The sequence below is a fragment of the Furipterus horrens genome, unplaced genomic scaffold (assembly GCF_987537825.1).
Source record: "Furipterus horrens unplaced genomic scaffold, mFurHor1.1.pri manual_scaffold_7, whole genome shotgun sequence".
Taxonomy (NCBI): Eukaryota; Metazoa; Chordata; class Mammalia; order Chiroptera; family Furipteridae; genus Furipterus; species Furipterus horrens.
Window position 1 is genome coordinate 9,376,477 of NW_028327177.1, and position 19,983 is coordinate 9,396,459.

At 46.7% G+C, this 19,983-nt stretch overlaps 2 long non-coding RNA genes across 2 annotated transcripts; both read right to left on the minus strand.

Moving 5' to 3' along the window:
• Nucleotides 1-989: 989 nt before the first annotated feature.
• On the minus strand, nt 990-2,676 carry LOC150003994 (uncharacterized). The gene is made up of 2 exons (XR_016512259.1): nt 1,837-2,676; nt 990-1,127 (listed from the first exon to the last, which is right to left on the minus strand). It is a non-coding gene; the product is annotated as an uncharacterized LOC150003994 (long non-coding RNA).
• A 6-nt stretch (nt 2,677-2,682) lies between these two features.
• Nucleotides 2,683-17,584, minus strand: LOC150003995 (uncharacterized). The gene is made up of 3 exons (XR_016512346.1): nt 17,046-17,584; nt 13,723-13,879; nt 2,683-3,528 (listed from the first exon to the last, which is right to left on the minus strand). It is a non-coding gene; the product is annotated as an uncharacterized LOC150003995 (long non-coding RNA).
• Nucleotides 17,585-19,983: the final 2,399 nt, after the last annotated feature.

The window sequence follows — 19,983 nt, forward strand, 5'->3', positions numbered from 1 at the left end:
AACAGGGAAGACACAGAAATAACCTAAGTGTCCATGTATGGATGAATGGGTTAAGAAGATATGATATATATATGAATATTATCCAGCCATAGAAAAGGAAATCCCGCCATTGGCAGCATAGATAAAGCTTGAGGGCATTAGGCTAAGTGAAATAAGTCAGACAGAGAAGACAGATACTATATGATCTCATGTGTATGTGGAATCTAAAATACACGAACTCATAGAAACAGACAGAATACTGGCTGCCAGGGGTCAAGGGCAGCCAGTCAATGAGGAGATGTTGGTCAAAAGGTATAAATTTCCAGTTATATGTTCTGGGGATCTGATGTACAACATGGTGGCTGTGTGATATCACATTGTATTGCAATGGTAACCATGAACAATACCGTCTTGTACACTTGAAAGCTGCTGAGAGCAGATCTTCAAAGCTCTTACCTAGAAGAAAACAGTTAATGATGTGAGGTGAAGGATGTGCTAAGTGACCTTACCGTGCCGATCATTTCACAATGTGTACATATATCTCACATCACCACATTGTACACCCTACACTTACACATGTTAGATGTCAGTTATACCCCATAAAGCTGGGGGAAGGATTTTTTTTTAAGGATTTTAAGGAGAGGGAGGGAGAGGGAGATGTGTGTCCTTGAAGTCAAGCCACCAAAACATCTCCAAATAACAGACGTGACCAGCTTTGTAAAGCGCTGTCAAGTGCCTTGACCGGGGCCTCTCCCAAGCAGTGCGGTTCCTGGGTCCATTTCGATAAGCTACTGAAACCCCTCAATTCTAAGATCTGCTTTTTCTTTTCAGATTCTTACATTGTAGAAATCAGGGTACCCCTTGCAATTAAACTTGCCCCCATCACACACAAATAAATAACTAAATATATATATACATACATACAGCATGTTATTGTATATAAACAGTCAGAGCGGGGAGGGCATGTTGTCATGGCAATGAGGAAAAAAAGGCACCAAAAGAGAGGCACGAAGGATCTAGCATTTATTAGGCACCTTCTGTAGACCAGGAATCATGCTCAAAGGGTTACATTTTTGTCTCATCAAACACCCGGAAAGGGAAGGTGAAAGTTTTCCAATTGATCATGATAAAGGATCAGATCCTTAGTCCTGAAAAGCAACACAGGAAAAGCCAAGCTCATGTTGGTTTGCAATTCACCCTCATTCCCATCCCCCCAAAACACCGCCAAAGAAATGACAGTCTGACCAAACTCAGTGCTTTGTCAGGATATGTGGAAAACGTTTAACATATATAAACACAGTCAATGTTTTCCAAAGTCACAGATATTCCAGGAGACGAGTTTAAAAAATAGGTGGGAGATAGGCCTCTTGGCTTTCTGAGCGCTGTGCTCAAAGGCTCATTCCTGCTTCCCTGATTAAACCACACTGACTTGCTCTGGAGCTGGGCTTGCTCATATCTCAAATCTGCTGTCTTTGAACGGAAGACCCTCTGGGCTTTGAGCACCTGCCATGAGGGCAGAAGTACAGGGAAATGGTCTGCATTGTTTTTGCTAATTTTTAGTTGCTTAGTCTCTGTAAAGTGAAGTCAGCAGCTTTGTGAATGACACTGATCTTTGGTTTTACCTTCTTCTTTTTTTAAAAAAGCTCCAACATAAGATAAGTGTGGCCAATTTTATCCATAGGGAACAGGAAATAAAGCCGAAATCTTTATGCCCTTCAGAGACAGCAATAAGGTCAAGGTAGGACCGATAGTGAAACCAGACTTGCCCTTTTCTGGGATCAGCTACCCTGCAAGGACGTCCTTGACGGTTTTCTTTTCTTTTCCCTACTCCCCAGGGAGTGGCGTTTCCCTCCTTACCTGAGAGGTGCACCATCTGAAGGTTATCAAGTCATCTGTCAGCACCTCTCCTCGGAGCCCCAGGTTCTCCTTCCCCAAGGGCGCCCCTCTCCCTCTGCAGCCATGCCAAGACTGTCCGGGAGAGGCACGCTGTGGCAAGGAGCAGCTGCAAGGGACCAGCCACCTCGGGAACTGGCTGGGGCACCTTGGCTTTTCCAGACGGCACCAAGGGCTGGGTCCCACCAGGGCTTTCAGCCCGATCCTATCTCCCGTCCCCCAGTGAAGCAATCATGTAATTAGCTGCGTCAATACCCAGGACACCTGAGGCCGCCTGTCTCGACCTGGGGCCCAGGCGCCTGTCGCAATGAGCACTTAAATGACTATTCAGCTCCCTTCCGACCAGCTGAGCGGAGAAAAACGGAGTCTCACTCTGGACCAGCTTGACTAGCCCCCTACTCTACTCCCCGGGGCGAGGCTCTGTCTCCAGCACAGGTTCATCCAGAAAGCTGGCCCCTCAGAGCCCCAGGATACTTTTGACATGGAGCTGAAATGCCCAAACAGCCCCAGAGATTCTGGCCCTGACTTTGGCTCTGGACAATATTTGGAGAGCTGTTTTCTTAACCAACATCTTTTTTTGTTTTTTAAATAATTTATTTATTTGCTTGTTTGTTTGTTTATTTATTTTAGAGAAAGGGGAAAGGAGAAACAGAGGGAGAGAAACATCACTGTATGGCTGCCTCTCACTCACACCCCCAACTGGGGACCTGACGTGCAACCTACTCATGTGCCCTGACTGGGAATCGAACCAGTGACCCTTGGTTGCAGGCCGACGCTCAGTCCACTGAGCCACACCAGCCAGGTGTCACCCTGCCTCACCCCCTCCACGGACAAGGCCCTGTAGTGGTTAATGAAATACTCTAAGATCCTCCGACCTCCAATTTCCTACCGTTTCATAAAAGAAGATACATACAGTATCTGAAAAGACAAATGGGCAGAGTGGGGATCAGGGCTAATGTCTACATTGATTAAAGGAAATGCTGCCCCGAAAGGTATCACTGTCACCATTTTAAAGGCTCAGATTAGTTAAGCAGAACCAGGAAAAGAATGCTCTACTAATACTCTGCGTGGCCTGGGGAGATATGCTTTACCTCTCTGAACCTTCATCCTGGTAAAGTCCAGGACTAGCTAGGTCAGGATCTTAATGGGTCTACCAGCTTCGGTGCAGGTTGGTCTGCCCCCAGAGCCCAGATGCCAGGCAGGCTCGGCTGGCCCTTCAAGAATGGTGCTGGCAATGGGACCACAATTGCTCGACGTTGGGGAGAGAGGGAGAACATGAAACTGTCATGGGCCATTACAGACTTTGAAGTACAGACAGGGATTTGAAGAGCAGGTGGAGAAACAGGCAGGATAAATTTAGGGTAGAGGGAGGAAATGGGAGGGACTATCAGGCTGATCGCTCTGCCTCTCCAAACCCCCAGAGCCTTCCCTTTCAGAATGTTCTACTCCCTAAGAGGGGAAGCTACCTCGTTCAACTATCGGCTGTTTCTCGTGGGTGTTCCAGGCCCATTCCCAGAGGTGATATCAGACGTGGACTGTGGTTCGACTCAGGAAGGGTATGCTGGGTACCCTCTCCGCCGGTGTCCTTCAGAGCTGCAAACCTTGGTCTTCTCTCTTTCACAGTGCATTCTCAATGCCCTCTGGAATCGCTACACCCTGCAAAGCAGCGTGGAGTAGTGGCTCTGTGTTCAAATCCAGCCTCTACCATTTAGAAGCTACATGTCCTTGTGCAAACTATTAATCTCAATTTCCCAATCTGTAAAATGAGGAGTAATCCTAGTACCTGTAACAAAGGATCACTGTGAGAATTAAATAAGTCTGGTAACCTGTCGGGCCTCTAGAAGAGCACCCAACGCCTAGTAAATACTGCCTCCATGTTAGCGATGGCCAATTATTGTGTGTGGGCTTCCTTTATTCCCTCCTCTGGGAATCGCCGAGTCTCTGCATTGGCATAATGCCTTTTTCCAGGGAGCTCCCAGCAAAGATGTGCTAAGCGGTTGTTGTGACGTGAATTGGAAAGCCTAGGCTTGAATTCCTGCCCTCCTCCTTACAAAGGGTGATTATGGCAAGTTGGGAAACATAACCTCTGTTTCCTCATCTGTAGAATGGAGTTGACAGTAGTTCCCACGCAGAAGGATTTCTGTGCAGATAAGCCAGATAAGGACATGAAGAATTTATCAGAACTCAGGGGCCGGGCACAGGGAGGGCGAGTATTGCTCTTATTAGTACATGAACTTGCTCTCTGAGGGTTCACAGACAGGAGCCACAGAGAACAAAATAAAGAAGGGGATGAGCCTTGGTGCCTTCTTTATCCTCTCTCCCTCCTGCATCAAAACAAAACCTCTCTTTCTCGTAGTCCGTCAGGATGTTGTAACCTTTCACAGAAGATAAATGTCCTCCTTCTGACAAATACCATCTGCGTGGCCTTGGGCAGGTCACTACCTATCTGCAAACCACAGTTGCCGATCAAACATGACATCAATTAGTCGTTCACATAATTAGTCTACCTGGGCTTTCCCCGAAAAACATAGCCAGAGAAGCCCCTAAGCATTGGTCCAGACACAAATATTTATCGATCACGACTGGGCCCTGCCCTGGGCTCAGGCCTCCTCAGGCTTCTGTCTCCAAAAGGGAGTCTACAGAAGGCTTTGGACACCTCTCAGCCAGTACAAGACCCACTGCCTTTACACCAGCCCAGTCTGAGCTCATGACTACACACCATGTACTGGCCAAGTGACTTTATCTCTCTGAACCACAGTTTCTTCATCTGCAATGTAAAGTAACAGCAGTTCTGTGGTCGGACTGTTATGAGAACGAACCTGAAATTGCATCTGTAAATGCTTAGCCCAGGATGTAGCCCAGCAGACCTGCGAGGAAAGGAGCATCCTCCCCATCTCCTTGTTCTGAGATGGTCCCCCTTGTTCCGAAGTTGAAAATAAATGATTGATGTACATGGTCTTTGACTGATCAAATAAGTGATGGGACCTTTTCTATTTTTCATAATCAGAAGTTTTGACTATTTACGAGCAACCCTGAATCCTCTGGCTCACAGTGATTTGGGATTTAGCTGAGGCCTGGATCAGAACTTCAGGAGCAATAAAGCTTGTGAGAGGGGCAAGCAGTTTGTTAAATGAAGACTGTGCTGCCATAACAGAGAAGACCAACTATTTAGGTTTTTCTTTCAAGAAACAGTCTCAAGATGAGCTGTCCAGGTCAGCAATGAGGCTGTGCTCCACCCGGTCATTCAGAGATCCAGGTGCCCACTTCTTGCTTCTGCGTCATCCCCTAGACTAGAATACCATTGCTGCCTACATGGCCAAGGTTGAGTCACCATCTCACCTGGGCTCCAGGTGTCAGAGCAAGGAAGACAAGGGGCAAGGGAGAGGTCTGCCCATGACTCCAGTCTCAGACTCACAAGCGGCACATATAACTTCCCTGGCAAGAACTCAGGCACATGGTCACACCTAACCTCTCAGGTTGCCGGGAAAGGCAGTCTAACTGTTCATTCATGTGCCCCGCTACAATTCTAATAGTAGAAAAATTTTAAGAAATGGATTTTGATAGCCAACTCCCAAATAGAATCAACCTCACTGGCTGGCTGTCAAGAGTCTACAGCATACGAGACGTTGTTGTAAATCACTGTAGGTGGTTCACAGGCTCATTTTGTTCATGCAACTCTGGGGCTTAAAAGTGGGGGGAATTGATAAGCCATCAGGCAGACATGTCCTCTCCAGTTGGACCTCACTACTCCCTATTTTTTTAAACCCTGAACAAGTTCACAAAGCTATGGCATATTCTTGGCCCCTGGAAGCATTTGAGTCTAGGACCCCTAGTCTATAATATTAATAATAATTATTATTATTATTGAGGCTGGGATATTATTGAGCTATTATGACTGCAATCCATACCATCATTTGGCCACTTATTGTACCCTGCTATGTGCCATATCCTTTTATTCCCATTTGCCTACTGATCACCAAAACCCATATTCTTCTCTTCATCCTGGACACACAGCTGGACTACATTTCCCAGCCTTCCCTGCAGCTGGTGTGGCCATGTAATATATTACATGGTGTGGAGAGTAATATACTACTCTCCAGTGTGATATAAATGGAAGAAATACTCAGGCCTGACCCATATATACCTCCATGAAATCTTTATCTTCTTGTTGACTGGGTGGTTGAAATGACCCCCAAGGTGACCTTCAAATCTATATAATTAAGATGACAAAGCCACTAGAAGCCAGTATCCCCAAATGTCTGCCTGCAGCACAGGTACCACCAACTTGGAACCACCTTAGACAGTTATGTAAACAAAAAACACCCTTCTTGAACCACGACACATTTGGGACCAATTTGATACAGCTGTTAGCCTACTCAAACAACTGCACTCCATTTCACAAATGTATGAATGGATACAAAGAGAGGTCAAGACATCTGCTCAGTGTCACAAAGATAATATATGGGAACTCAGGGATTTAAACCCAGACCCACTGATTCCAAAGCCTGAGCTCAAAATGATTCTTCTGACTTATTTTTTAGTCAGGCTTACTGAGGTCTTATTTACATGAATGAAATTGATCCTTTTTTTTTCAATTGATTCTTTTTAAGAGTACTGTTATGTGAGTTTTGACGTATCCAGTCATGTACCCATCAGCACAGGGTATAGAACACTTCCATCATCCCCAAAAGGTTTCTTGTGTTTTGGGCAGTCAACCCCTTCTCTTTTCCTTTCCCTGGCCTCTGGCAACCACTGACCTCGTTTGGACACTACACTTTACAAATCCTATCATATGCAGCTTTCAAGTCTAGTTTCTCTCACTAAGTGTAATGATTTGAAGATTCACCCATGTTGTGGCATACATCGATAGCTGATTTCTTTACTGAGTAGTCTGCCAATGCACGGAGGTACCGCTGGTTGTTTATCCAATTACCAGCTTCTGATGTTCCCAGGTTGGGGTCATTACAAGTAAAGCTGCTGGAAGCAGTTACATATATGTGTATGTGTGGACATATAACTTCATTCCTCTAGGCATTGATAGTTACTTTCACAAGAAACTGCCAAACTATTTTCCAAAGTGGTTTCCAGATTTGTGTAAAGATGGCACCCAAAGTGAAAAAGGAAGCCCTACCTCTAACAAGAAATCTGACTTAAAGCAAAGGCTTCAAAGACCAGGAAGACAGGGCTGAAAGGTGTCCAAAGCCGCCCAAACAATGAAGATCCACAGGTCACCTACTTCCAGAAGCCCAAGATGCTATGGCTCCAAAGGCAGCACAAGTCATCTCAGAAGAACATCCCCAGGAGAAACAAGTTTGACCGTGTGCTATCATCAAGTTCCCCCGGCCATGAAGTTGGCCCTGAAGATCAAGGTCAGTCTGGTGTTCATCATGGACATCAAGGCCAGCAGGCACCAGATCAAACAGGATGTGAAGAAACTCTGTGACTTGACTGGCCAAAGCCAATAGTCTGACTGGATCTCATGGCCAGAGGAAGGCGTGGATTTGATCCCTGACTATAATACTTTGGAGTGTAGTCCAAATATTAAGATCATCAAAACTGAGTCCAGTTGGCTAATCTAAATATAATAAACTTTTAAAAATCATATTTATCCTATGTTGTCTCCCCACCAGCAAAGTGTGAGAGTCCCACTTGCTCCCAATCTTTACCAGTACTTGAAATTGCCAGGCCTTTGAATTGAGTTATTCCAGGGGATATGTATTGGTATTCCACTGTGGTTTTAATTTACATTTCCCTGATGACTAATGATCCTGAGCATCTTCTCACAGACTTATTGGCCATTCATGTGTATTCTTTGGTAAAGGGTTTATAAAAAAAAAAAAAAACCTTTTGACCGTTTCTTAATTGGAGTGTTTGCCTTGTAAATACTTTCTCCCTGGCAGTGGCTTGTCATCTTATTTCCTCAAAGAGCATGTTTTCATTTATATGAAATAGAATTTATCATTTTTTGTGGTTTGTGTTTTTTGTGCTGTCATTTGTTTTTAATGATTTAACTTGTGTTTTTGCCTCCTCCAGACAGCTCTCTTTGCAAGAAGAAACTGGGTGATTTTAGAAGATTAAATTTACAAATCCAAGTCAGTTTCCTGGAATGGCAAGAGCCTCGGGTTTTCATTTGGTGTGTTGTGACTTTTTGAAATCTGTGTTTATGGCAATGGCCACCAAGGGAGAAAGTAAAAATTAGGGCAGTATGAAAAGGCAGTGCAGAAGGTTTGTGAGCACAAGACTCCAGGCAGAAACCTGATTCGGGAGATATGGAGAAGGGAGTCTTGCTCACATGCCTGGCACCGGCCACCTTGAACCTGTGGGCAAGCATCCAACCCCCAGCCTGTGCTTGACCAAGAGAAAAATATTTCTGCTGCTTAACAAGGCACCCAGAAGGGCCCATTTATTCCCTCCCACGATGGGCAGACTTTTAATAACCAAAGCATGCGGCTTCTTGCAAAAGGTCCAGCCAGAAGGATTAACTCCTTCCTTCCCCTGGCAGTTATAACCAGCCAGATATTTCTGGAGGAATCTGAGTCCCAGCCTACCAGGCAGGGACAGCAGTGAAGAGCAGATTTTCCATGGCTCCCTCGGTGTCCAGCTGGCCCCGAATCCCACTGGAGCCAGCCCAAGGTATTTCAGGGTTGACGTTGCATGACACCCAAGCCTGCTACTGCTGACCCAGTCTAATTCGAGACTGCGTCCGTGCCTGCTGCTCCGTTGTGGGCCCAGGCTGCAACTCTTCCCATCAGGGCCTGGGCCCAAAAAAAATGGCGTAAAACCTCACATGGTCTAGACTAATTGGTTTTAAAAGGCCATCTGTCTAAATATGGCTTTTTAGAGAAGGAGATACGCAGTGGAATGAGTGTCCTACCTCTGGTGGCAGAAGGCCTGAGCTTAAAGTCTCACTGAACCACTTATCAGCTGTAGGACCAAGGACAGTTGATTCCACCTCCCTGGTCCTCAGTTTCCTCAGCTATAAAATGAGGAGACTGAAACAGCAAAGGAATGCGTGAGATGGCACCAGAGGGCCCCGGCGCCATTAGTTCCTTGGGCACGATGAGCTCCCTACCGAATGCCATTCCCTTGTGGCACCCTTCCTCATTGTTCCCCTACAGACAGTATAGGAGCAAGTCAGTGAATAAGGCGTATTTTGTACTTAACCTCTGTGTTCCCATATTGGTAAAGAATGTTCTGGAGAGAGAGACCTGAGTCGGAAATATTGACCTCGGCACCAACCAGCGGCAGTAGAAGCAACTGTTTCAGTGGGGTGTGTACCTAGAAAAGAAATGGGGTGAGGTCAGAACTGTGGACACACCAATGTTCAAGGATCAGCTGGAGGGTGACAATTGAAAAAGACAAGAGAGAATGGCTGAAGGAAGTGTCAGGGAGAGTGCAGATGTCCCAGAGAATACCAGAAGGAGAACTGACTTGTGCTGGGGCATTTGGCATTTGGGTGGTCATTTATTTCAGGGAAGTGATGGTGAGTGGATGGGTGAGGGGAGAGAAAAGGAACCACAATTAAAAAGCTAATGCCAGTGGGGTCAAGGGACAATGTCAAGACAAGGAAGATGAGGGCAGAAGGTGACAGAGAGAAGTCAGGAGCCAGGAGTTTTGTTGGGACAGCGTGTTGAGGCCAGCGTCCAGGCCACAGTGGTGTTCGGTGAAATCCTCCCCAGGGGGCCGTTGGGTGAACTTGCACAACTTTGACTCATGAGTGACAGAGAGCAAGGTCAGGGGAGCAAACAGTCCTGGGGACCCTGTGACACAGTACTGGCCCAGGAAGTAGCAGTATAGACACAGGATTCCAGCTGAAGCTCCAGTCTCTAGAACTATGCTCAGAGCAGGGTGGGAGATAACCTTGGAGAATCACAGCATTCCTCTAGCTGATGCTCAGGAGGAAGTGAAGATGAAGTCCACTCGGAAGGGTGGACACTATCTCAATTCTTCCTGGAATCTGTAGAGCTTCGTGGCCATTACAGACAGCAGAGCAGGAAGAGGAGCAGAGAATTTGGGATTTGAGGGAAAAGCGCCATCTTTTCAGGGTCCGTGGTAACAGGGGTTTTCAGTAATAACCTGTCTCATCCTTTGCCAAGTGCTTTCACTGACATTATCCTAACTTAGGAAGAATTGGTCCCATTTTACAGAATTGAGAAACTGAGTCCAAGGTTATATAGCCAGGAGTGTCAGGGCTGGGATCAAGACCCCAATTTCTCTGATTCGTGGTCCAACTCTGTCTCCCCACCCAGGGAGCTTCCGAAATCAGCCCCACCAAGCACACATTTCTTAAGTACCCTTGTGTGCTAGGCACCATGCTAAGGCCTTAATCATGAGTTTCACGAGTGACAGATGTAGTTAGTAACTGCCCAACACCCACTCCACACTCCTTACTTGCTACAGAACTCTGATTTCACTCAGGGTAACAGCGTGCCCTTGACTGGACCAAACCAGATGTGACAATCCTGCTCCCCAGTTTCCTCGCCACTTAGGGGCGGTAACGTGACCCAGTTTTGGCCAGTGAGGTAGAAGGAGACATCTACCAGCTGTGGTTTCTGGGAAGACTCTGCTTTCCTGGTAAAAAGGGGCAGACCGAGCTGTCTCCCTCAGTCCTTCTGCTTCCCTGTGCCTCATTTATGGCCTGAGACCTGGGGACGGCGACCTTGCATCTCCAATCATGACGCCACTGCATCAGAATGTGGAAGATAAAAAAGAGAAGGAGCCTAGGTCTCTGGAGGTACCATCGAGATGCTAAACCAATGCCACATCCACCCGCCTCTAGGCTTTTGGGCGTGTGAGTACCAAAAGCACCTATTTGCTTCAGCTATTGGTATTAAACTTCCTCTTCGCTGCAAATAAATGCATTCCTAATTGATAAGTAGGCATACTCAGTGAGGAAGGCAAGCCATTAAGCCAAAATCAATCACTGAATTCGGTTATATATTTATTTGTGTATTTACTGAGACCAGGTGTGATGATTAATTTTATGTGTCAGCTGATTGGGCCAGAGTTATTTGGTCAAACGTTATTCTGGTTGTTTCTGTCAGAATGTTCTCGGGTGAGATTAATGTTTAAATCAATAGAATGAGTAAAGCACATTGTCCTCCTTAACATGGGGAGTTGGTGGGGGGGAGGCTCTCATCGAATGAGTTGAAGGCCTGAATAGAACAGAAAGTCTGACCATCCCACAGTAAGAGGGAATTCCTCCTGCCTGATAGCATCAGCCTGGACATCAACACCTTTCAGACTCCAACTGAACATCAGCTCTTCCTCGGTCTCGAGCCTGCTGCCTGTGGACAGAACTACACCATCCATTCTCCTGGGTCTCCAGCTTACCAACTGCAGGTCTTGGAACTTGTCAGCCTCCAAAATAATGTAAGCCGATTCCAGTGGAGGAATGAATGAATGAGTGAATGAATGAATCCTGCTGCTTCTGTTTCTCTGAAGAACCCCAGCTAATACGTCAGCTGTCTTTTCTTTTTCGACACTCAAATTTATGTATAAATATTGAGAGCAGCTTTATTCATAGCAGCTCAGAAATGAACATGGCTCATGTGCCCATCCATAGGGGAATAAAGAGCAAATTGTGATACAGTCATACAATGGAGCAGACTAAGCAGTAAAAAGGAACCGTTGCTGGGTAAACACAAAAACATGGATGCATCTCAAAAGTATGATGCCAAATAAACAAAGCCAGACACAAAGACCAGTCTTCAAAGACCACCACACATACTACATGGTTCCATTTACATGAAACTCCAGAAAAAAGGCAAATCTAACATATAGTGGTTGTAAGCCTATCATTGGTACCTGGAATGAGGGTGGGATGGCAAATGGAGTGGAAAAGGGGACAAGTGAATTTGCGGATCATAGAAATATAGTCCACATCATCATTAAGGTGGTTGTTACACAGGTGTTTATATCTGTCATATGAATCGACAGAATACTGCTTAAAATGGATGCATTTTCTTATGTAATTCAACCTCATTAAAGTTGACAGTGCAAAAGTATATTTTTAAGTATATTTATTGATTATGTTGTTATAGTATTGCAATTTTTCCCCCTTTGCTCCCCTCTGCCCAGAACCCCCCTTCCCTCCAGCAATCCCAACCCCCTTAGTTCATGTCCATGGGTCGTGCATATAAGTTCTTTGGCTTCACCCTTTCCTATATCATTCTTAACTTCCCCCTATCTATTTTGTACCAACCAATTATGCTTCTTAGTCCCTGCACCATCTCCTCAATTCTCCCCTTCCCCCGACCTCAGTGGATAACCCTCCAAATGATCCCCATACCTATGATTCTGTTCCTATTCATTCTGGTTTGCTTAGTTGTATTTTGTATTTTGTTTTTATTTTTTAGATTCAGTTGTTGATAGTTGTGAGTTTGTTGTCATTTTAATGTTCATAATTTTGATCTTCTTTTAAGTAAGTCCCTTTGACATTTCATATAATAATAGTTTGGTGATGATGAGTTCCTTAAGCTTTACCTTGTCTGTGAAGCGCTTTATCTGCCCCTCCATTCTAAATGATAGCTTTTCTGGATAGAATAATCTTGGTTGTAAGTCCTTGCTTTTCATCACCTTGAATACTTCTTGCCAGTCTTTTGCCTGCAAAGTTTCTTTTGAGAAATCAGCTGATAGTCTTAAAGGCACCCTTTGTAGGTAACTCTCTGCTTTTCTCTTGCTGCTTTTAAGATTCTCTCTTTTATCTTTCACCTTTGGCATTTTAATGATGATGTGTCTTGGTGTGGTCCTTTTTGGATCTAACTTGTTTGGGACTCTGCTTCCTGGACTTGTACATCTATTTCCTTCGCCAAATTAGCGAAGTTTTCCTTCATTAACTTCTCACATAAGTTTTCAATTTCTTGCTCTTCCTCTTCTCCTTCTGACACCCCTATGGTTCAGATATTTGTACGTTTAAAGTTGTCCCAGAGGTTCCTAAGCCTCTCCTCATTTTTTTCAATTCTTGTATCCTCATTCTGTACTGGCTGACAGTTTTTTTCTTCCTTATGTTCCAAATCATTGCTCTGGACCCTGGTTTCCTTCCCTTCACCATTGGTTTTGTGTGGATTTTCCTTTGTTTCATTTAGCATAGCCTTCACTTCTTCCCTCATGCATTCGCCATACTTAAGGATATCTGTCAAGTCTGTGAGCATCTTTATCAGCAGCATTTTGAACTCTACATCTGTTAGGTTGGCTATCTCCTCATCGCTTAGTTCTCCCACTGGAACCTTGATCCGTTCCCCTTTTTGGGCCATAATTTTCTGCCTCCTCAACTTGACAGGCTCCTGTGTTTGTTTGCCTCTGTGTCTTAGGTAGAGTTGTCACACCTGTTACATTGTAAGGGGTGAAGCCTTAGGTATTCATCAGTACAGGGTGACCCGTTTCACCATGTTGTGGCACTGTGTGTGGGGGAGGGGTCAGAGAGGGAACAATGCCACTTGCTCAGCACTTGCCCCTTTTCCAGGCACTTCTCCCACTTCCAAATGGGCCTGGTGTCTCTCTAGCTGTTGCCCCGGCCATTGTTCCCAGAGTGGGTGGGTCTGTGGACATTCTAGGACCATGGGGGACCTTTAAACAAGCAGACTCTGCTGAGAAACTGGCAGTTTCTTCCTCTGCCCCAACCCCCACTGGTTTGCACAGTCAGAAGCAATGAGGCTTGATTTTCCCCAGCACTGGATCATGCGCTGTGCACTCTGGTCTGTTGTTGGGAGCACTCCCCAGGTATCCCTCCCAACTTTTTAAAACATGTGACTACACTTTCCGCCAGCCCGCTGCTGCCATCACTGCTGCCACTGCCACTGCTGCCACCACCACACCACGTCCTTTCCACCCCAGTTCTGCCCATCCTACCTGTCTGGATTAGTATTTCTTCTTTACATCTTTGTTTGTTGGACTTCCGTGCAGCTCGATTTTCTGGAACTTCTGGTTGTCTCTAGTTTTGAGGTAGTGCATTCCTTCTTAGTTGTGGAGAGAGATGCAGTGTGTCTGTCTAGGTCTCCATCTTGGCCTGGAGTTTCAAAAATATATTATTAATTTGAAGTGGGACCCATAGATGAAAATAATACAGATGTATATTAATAAAGCAACGGAGAGGAGAAAGGTTAAGGAAAGATAAAATTAGGGAGCAAGTCAATTCACAAAGCACAGATCACTCACTTGATGAAGGGGAGCTATGACTTGGGCTCTGAGCTTCCCAGAAGTCAACGCAAAAAGAGAAGAAACAGACACAAGATTTCATATGTCGGTAAGATAAAAATCACTGTGTTCATGAAACAAAACTGGATCACAGAGACATGATGGCTTCTTCTACATTTATGAGAACACAGAGAGGGAAGTGACTAATTCTGTTTGGGAAAACCAGGAAATGCTACGGAGATGAGGGTAGGGGAGAAAAAAACAGCACATGCTGACCGCTTGGGTGCGTGGATGAGAGAAGAGCGGGATTGGGCTTCTGGAAGGGAAATGATCAGTTTCACTCATTTCCTAGATGTCCTTCATATCTGCAGAGATGGGATCAGAGGTCAAATTCTTGGGAAACAGGAAGAAGGCGGGGGCCTGGTCACAGGTCTCAGCGGGGCCTAAGGAAGGAAAGGTTATCCCAGAGCCAGGGCGGGCAGGCCATTTATTTACCCACCACTTTGCCACAGATCCATCCACGGAGGGGAACACCTTGTCAGCTGAACCTTGTCTGGAAGGCTTTGCCAGGTCAGCACTAACCCTTTGGCTGTTGTATTGAGGGAGTTGTGGGTCCCCAAAGAGGGTTGGAGTTGTTGAGCTGCTGGGGAGGTGAAGGGAGTTACTAGCCCGTACAGAGCAGTTTAGTATTTTAGCAACCACTCTGGCAAGATGGTGCTCAATTATCAACCGTGGGTCGTCCCTGCCCACACAGATGACCTCTCCTCCCGGCTGCCTTCCGCAGGCCAAGTCGTGCCTGATGATCACCAGCTAATGAGAATTCCTGGTCTTGGTCAACTGCCCACACTCAGGAATTTGCTATTCATGAGAAATGTCAACTTTGTGAAAAGGAGCCCTGGGTGTCAGCCCTTTTTTCCACATCAGGGTTTACAGCTGACAGGAGGCTGTTTCACACAATTTGCTGATGGGAGAAGAGGTTGTAATCCAGGAAATGGCTCTGGCAGAGCATTCCTGGGTCAGCAGAGCATTCAGGAACGTCCATTTTCTGTTTCCCCTTAGAAACCATTTGGAAGGGAAGCCTTGGGGTTTAAACAAGACCAGAGTGGCAAACGCCATGCCTGAGAGGATAACAGAGCAGGACTCTGCGGGTGCACCACCCGCCACGATCCTTTTTCCTGGTGGACACACAGAACAGGCTCGGGACTGAGACTTTCAAGGAGCCTCAGTGCCTGACGGAGGTGGTCGTTGTTATTCAGGAGGACGACATCTCATGATGTGACAGTATTTTATATTCAGTCAAAGGACGGGAACCCTGGAGTCAACCTTATAGAAGATGGCAATATGGTAACTTTCTGGCACTAGCTAAAGAATGGGGACTCATTTCAACAGAGCACCATCCCCTTCGGGAGCACACCTGTCCCAGGTCTGGTCACTTGACTTTCTTTTTTTCCCCTAATCTGACTTCTGGACCAACTGGTAACCGATTGCATAAATGATAACAGAGCCATCCTATGGGACTCCAGCAGGGCCTGCACAGAGGATACGTAGCCTAGGCCACCAGGCTGGGAGGGGATAGTTCAGAAGATGAACTTCCTCAAATGCAGAGACCCTGGATTTTAGGTGCCTGACATGGTGGCCTCTGGATGGAGCTAAACACAGGAAGCACTAAAGTTCTATGAACACTCAGAGAGAAGAGGAGGTGCTGGGCTTCCCACTCCCAAGCAATGACAGCTCTCCTCAAGGGCCTATCCAGCGCCTGCCACGGTCCCACAGAGTCATGGCATCACCAGGTCAACTGAAGCCTAAATGGCTGTGTTTGTGTCCCACCCTGAGGTTTCATAGGCTTTACTGAAATTGGGAAACTAAAGTTCAAAAAAGGGTCCCAAGTCGCACGTCTAGTCAAAGGGAAGATTGTCTCGTGGTCAATAGTGTGGGCTCTGCCGTCGGAGGAATCTCGCTGGAATCCTGGCTGGCTAACTTCAGCTTGCTACCTCCTGGGCAGTACAGCCCCCGCTCCGGGGATGGTGTCCCAGGGTCAACAGCCAGGCTCACAGCTCGACCGCTTACCAGGCGCATGATCATGAGCAGGCTATTTCGTCTCTCTGTGCCTCAGTTTCCTCATCTATTAAATGGGGATGCTATTGATAGCCACTGCAAGTACAACATGGGTAACTCTCACAAATGTTTGTTTAGAGGAAGAAATCAGAGCGAAATGTACACACTGCATGACTCATTTATCTGATATTTAGAAATGGGCCGATGGCGAGTACAGGGTTCCTTTGGGCGTAATGAGAAGGTTTTGGAACTAGATCGAGGAGGTCATTGTACAATATTGTGAATGTGGTAAATACTGGATTGTTTACATTAAATGGGTTAATTTTATTACGTAAAGTCCACCTGAATACAAATAACTCGTTTTTTTAATGGGCCTAACTGACCTACAGTGCTAGAAGTCAGAAAAGTGGTTATTTTGGGGGGGATGGCAATGACTGGGGGGCACATGTGGGAACCTGCTGGGAAATGGTCTGTGTCTGCATCTACAGGGCTGGTGCTCCATGCTCCAGCTCTACGTACGAAGAGGGTTATTGTGAGAACCCCACAGGGTGATCTATGCTGAGCTCTTTGAACACCCTGGCACATAATAAACGCTCAATAATTAGCACCTCCCATTCGTATGAGTATTCTCTCATAGCATTTGGAGAATTAGATGAGACGATGCCCACGAGACATTTAGCATAAAAGCTGACTTTTTACATATGTACCCCAAATAGAGACAGTTGTCATTAACCTTAAAGTGAGCCCAACCCTTCTGGCTGGAGATTCAGAGCGCTTTGCACAGCACCGTCCTGCCCTCTCCTAGCGGTTGGTTTGACATAAGCTTTATGGACAAGAGCCAGGGGTTGGAGGATTGGGGTTGGCACAGCATGGCACAGCCTCTGGATAAGCTGGGTGGCCTCCCACAGGGCAGCCGGGTGCTAGACAAACCATCTGCCATCACACAGGCAGGACTGAGAAGGGAAAAGGCACCTCTGACTCACCGGAAGGCTGATGGTTTCTGGGAAAGGACCATCCTTGCTGAGTTCTGCTTCCATGGGCCCTGCTCCTTAACATGTTCATTTTTTCTTTTTAAGACTTTATTTATTTATTTTCAGAGAGAGGAGAAGGGAGGGAGAAAGAGAGGGAGAGAAACATTGATGTGTGGTCGCCTCTCGCACAACCCCAACTGGGGACCTGGCCCACAACCCAGGCATGTGACCTGACTGGGAATTGAACCTGTGACCCTCTGGTTCACAGGCCAGCACTCAATCCACTGAGCCACAGCAGCCAGGGCAATGTGCTCATCTTATTGGCATCCTATACTACCCCATTCTGTTTGATCGGCAAGCTCCACACAAACACAAAAAGATGGCCTCCCCTCACCTCCATGGGCCACACGGTCCCAGGCACATGCCCACTTCATAAGACCTATGACAAATGACAGCTTTTGTTCATCATGTGTCTCTCCTTCCAAACCCCAGCTCCTTGGAGCAGCAGCCCTGTCTCGGTCACCTTCCCGTCCCTAACATAGCTTTTGGAATGTAATAAATGCGTGAGAGGGTGGGGGGCTCCCTGGGCAGACCCTCAAGAACAGAGCCACATTCCTACCTTCCGACGCTAAGATCTGTTCAGAAAGAAAACTGAAGCAGAAAGAGGTGTGAGTAAGAGGCAGGGGAAGGAGAAGCTCCTAGGTCCTTCTGAGCGGTTTACTTCTGTGAGAAAGTTATCGAGCCCCAGCAAGGGCAGTATTGTTGGCATGGGGGAGGAGGGGCGCGGGCAGGGAGTTAGTTGTGTGATTTATTTTTGTTTTCGCTTTTGAGTTCAGGTCCTCTTACCCTTATCAGCATGGCAGTTTCGCAAGCTTATGATGTCAACCACAGCACATTTTCATCTAAACTAACCGAACTGAGATCTTAAAAGTAAGTGCAACTTTGACCTCCACGGTCTTCCTCCCCAAAACCCATAAATCCAGACTAATCATGAGAAAAGCACCAGACAAAAACCCCAGTTTAGGACTATTCTACAAAATACCTGACCCATGAGCACTCCTCAAAACTGTTAAGGTCTTAAAAAAGAAAAAAAAGTCCGTGTTATCTCAGCATTGTAGTTATTCCCGTTCACCCCTCCCCAGATGCTGAGGCACTGCTGTTAGGTGCTATGGCTCATGTCCCTGTGTCCCCCAGCCCCCAAGCAGAGCTCTTGGTATCTAGCCTAGCAACATCATCGGTGAAAGCTCACAGGCTCTGCAGTCTGACAGTCTGGAGGTCACACCCTGGCTCTGACACTTATCAGCTGTGCGACCTTGGGTAAGTTACTTAACCTCTCTGAGCCCCTATTTCCACATTAGGAGTGAAGATGACTACCTGGCCCTCACACAGTTGCTGTGGGAACACATGGGAACACATCTGACAATGTCTGGAGACTCCTGAGACAGTGTCTTGCGAGGGAGGCCCCCAGCGAAGGTGAGTTTCCTTTTCACCTTTAATGCATGGGAATTCACATCTTCCACAGGTGGAGTGTGAACACAAAGAGGGCCAGGATCCGGTCTGGGGCCTATCAATGGGCGTATCTGTGAGCTCACAGTAAATGCTTACCAAATATTTGAGCCACGACAGTATTAGTCTTGAAAGAAGCAGCTTTTTGTGAGGTCCCTCCTTGGTCCCTGGGCCAGGATAGTGGGGGTCAAGTGTCTAAGTGATCCTGGGGGAAGGCTGGTGAGGTGGGGACTAGAGGAGGCAGGAGGACTGGAATCTCTCCTTGTTGTTCACCTTCTTCTGGGCAAAGCCTCAGCAACATACCTCTTCTTAAAATGCATTAAATTATACAGCTCCCAGGGGCTCCCAGCCTTCTCTCCCACCTCCACAAGCCAGGAGACACTGAGGAGCCTCCAGAGAGCCGCCGGGCACGGCAGGATCTCCCTTCTGGCTGCAGGAGGGACAGAGGAAACCATCCCTGTCTTGGTTCCAGAGATATTTGACTTGCTCCGCAAGGCCAGCCCCGCAGGCTGCATTCCGTGGCCGCACGCCAGGCTGGTGTGTAATACGCTCCGGCCACCTCTCGTTACCTAATGCTTTCCTAATCTGCGCTTTACGCAAGACCGGTGCAAATCTCTGAGAACACCAGGAGAAACACGGCACCAGGTCCCTCCCGGGCCGGCCTGCACCCTGCTGACTGGCTGCCGGCTTCATCATGGAGGTCCTTGGGATTCTTCACCATGAGGGCTCCTTGGTGGGTCACTCGGAGCCCTATTTCTCCCACGAGTCTTCCCCACACATGTCCCTCCACCTCGCCTCTGCCGTCACTCATACTTTCTAGAAATCCTGTTCTACAGGGAACGGTGGGCAAAGCCATAATCTTTTTGCTGTCTGTCAAGCAGATCTTTGAACAAATGAGACTAGAACAATTGATCGATATTTTTTGGAAAAAAATAACCCCAAAATTTTGACATCATATATAAACGTTAATTCGAAATCTCAAATTGAATCATTGACCTCAGTGAAAACCTAAAACTATAAAACTTCTAGAAGAAAATCAGTGCAGGGTGGCTCTTCCTTACCTAGCTTTATTTTCTTCACAGAGCTTAGGGCTACCTGCCACTAGCATGTGTGTTCTTTGTTTATACCTCTCCACAAGAAAGTCCTTCCATCCACTCCTTCCATTCAGCCAATACCCACTGAGTGCCTACCCTGGGGCATGAGTGGGCAAAGCCAAAGCTCTAAGAACCAGAAATCTGCCAGAAGGCCGAGGTAATGCTGATCAAGCCTGTGTCCTGCCAGCACTCCCTCTTACAATCTGGTAGCGACCTCTCAAGTGGCGGGCCTGTGTTTTGAGTCACAGAAGGCACAACATAGAAGAACCATTGGCTCAGGAGTTAAGGCACCTTGACACCAGCCCTTCTGACAGCCCCCCTTGAGACTACAAGCCAGGCACCTCACCTGA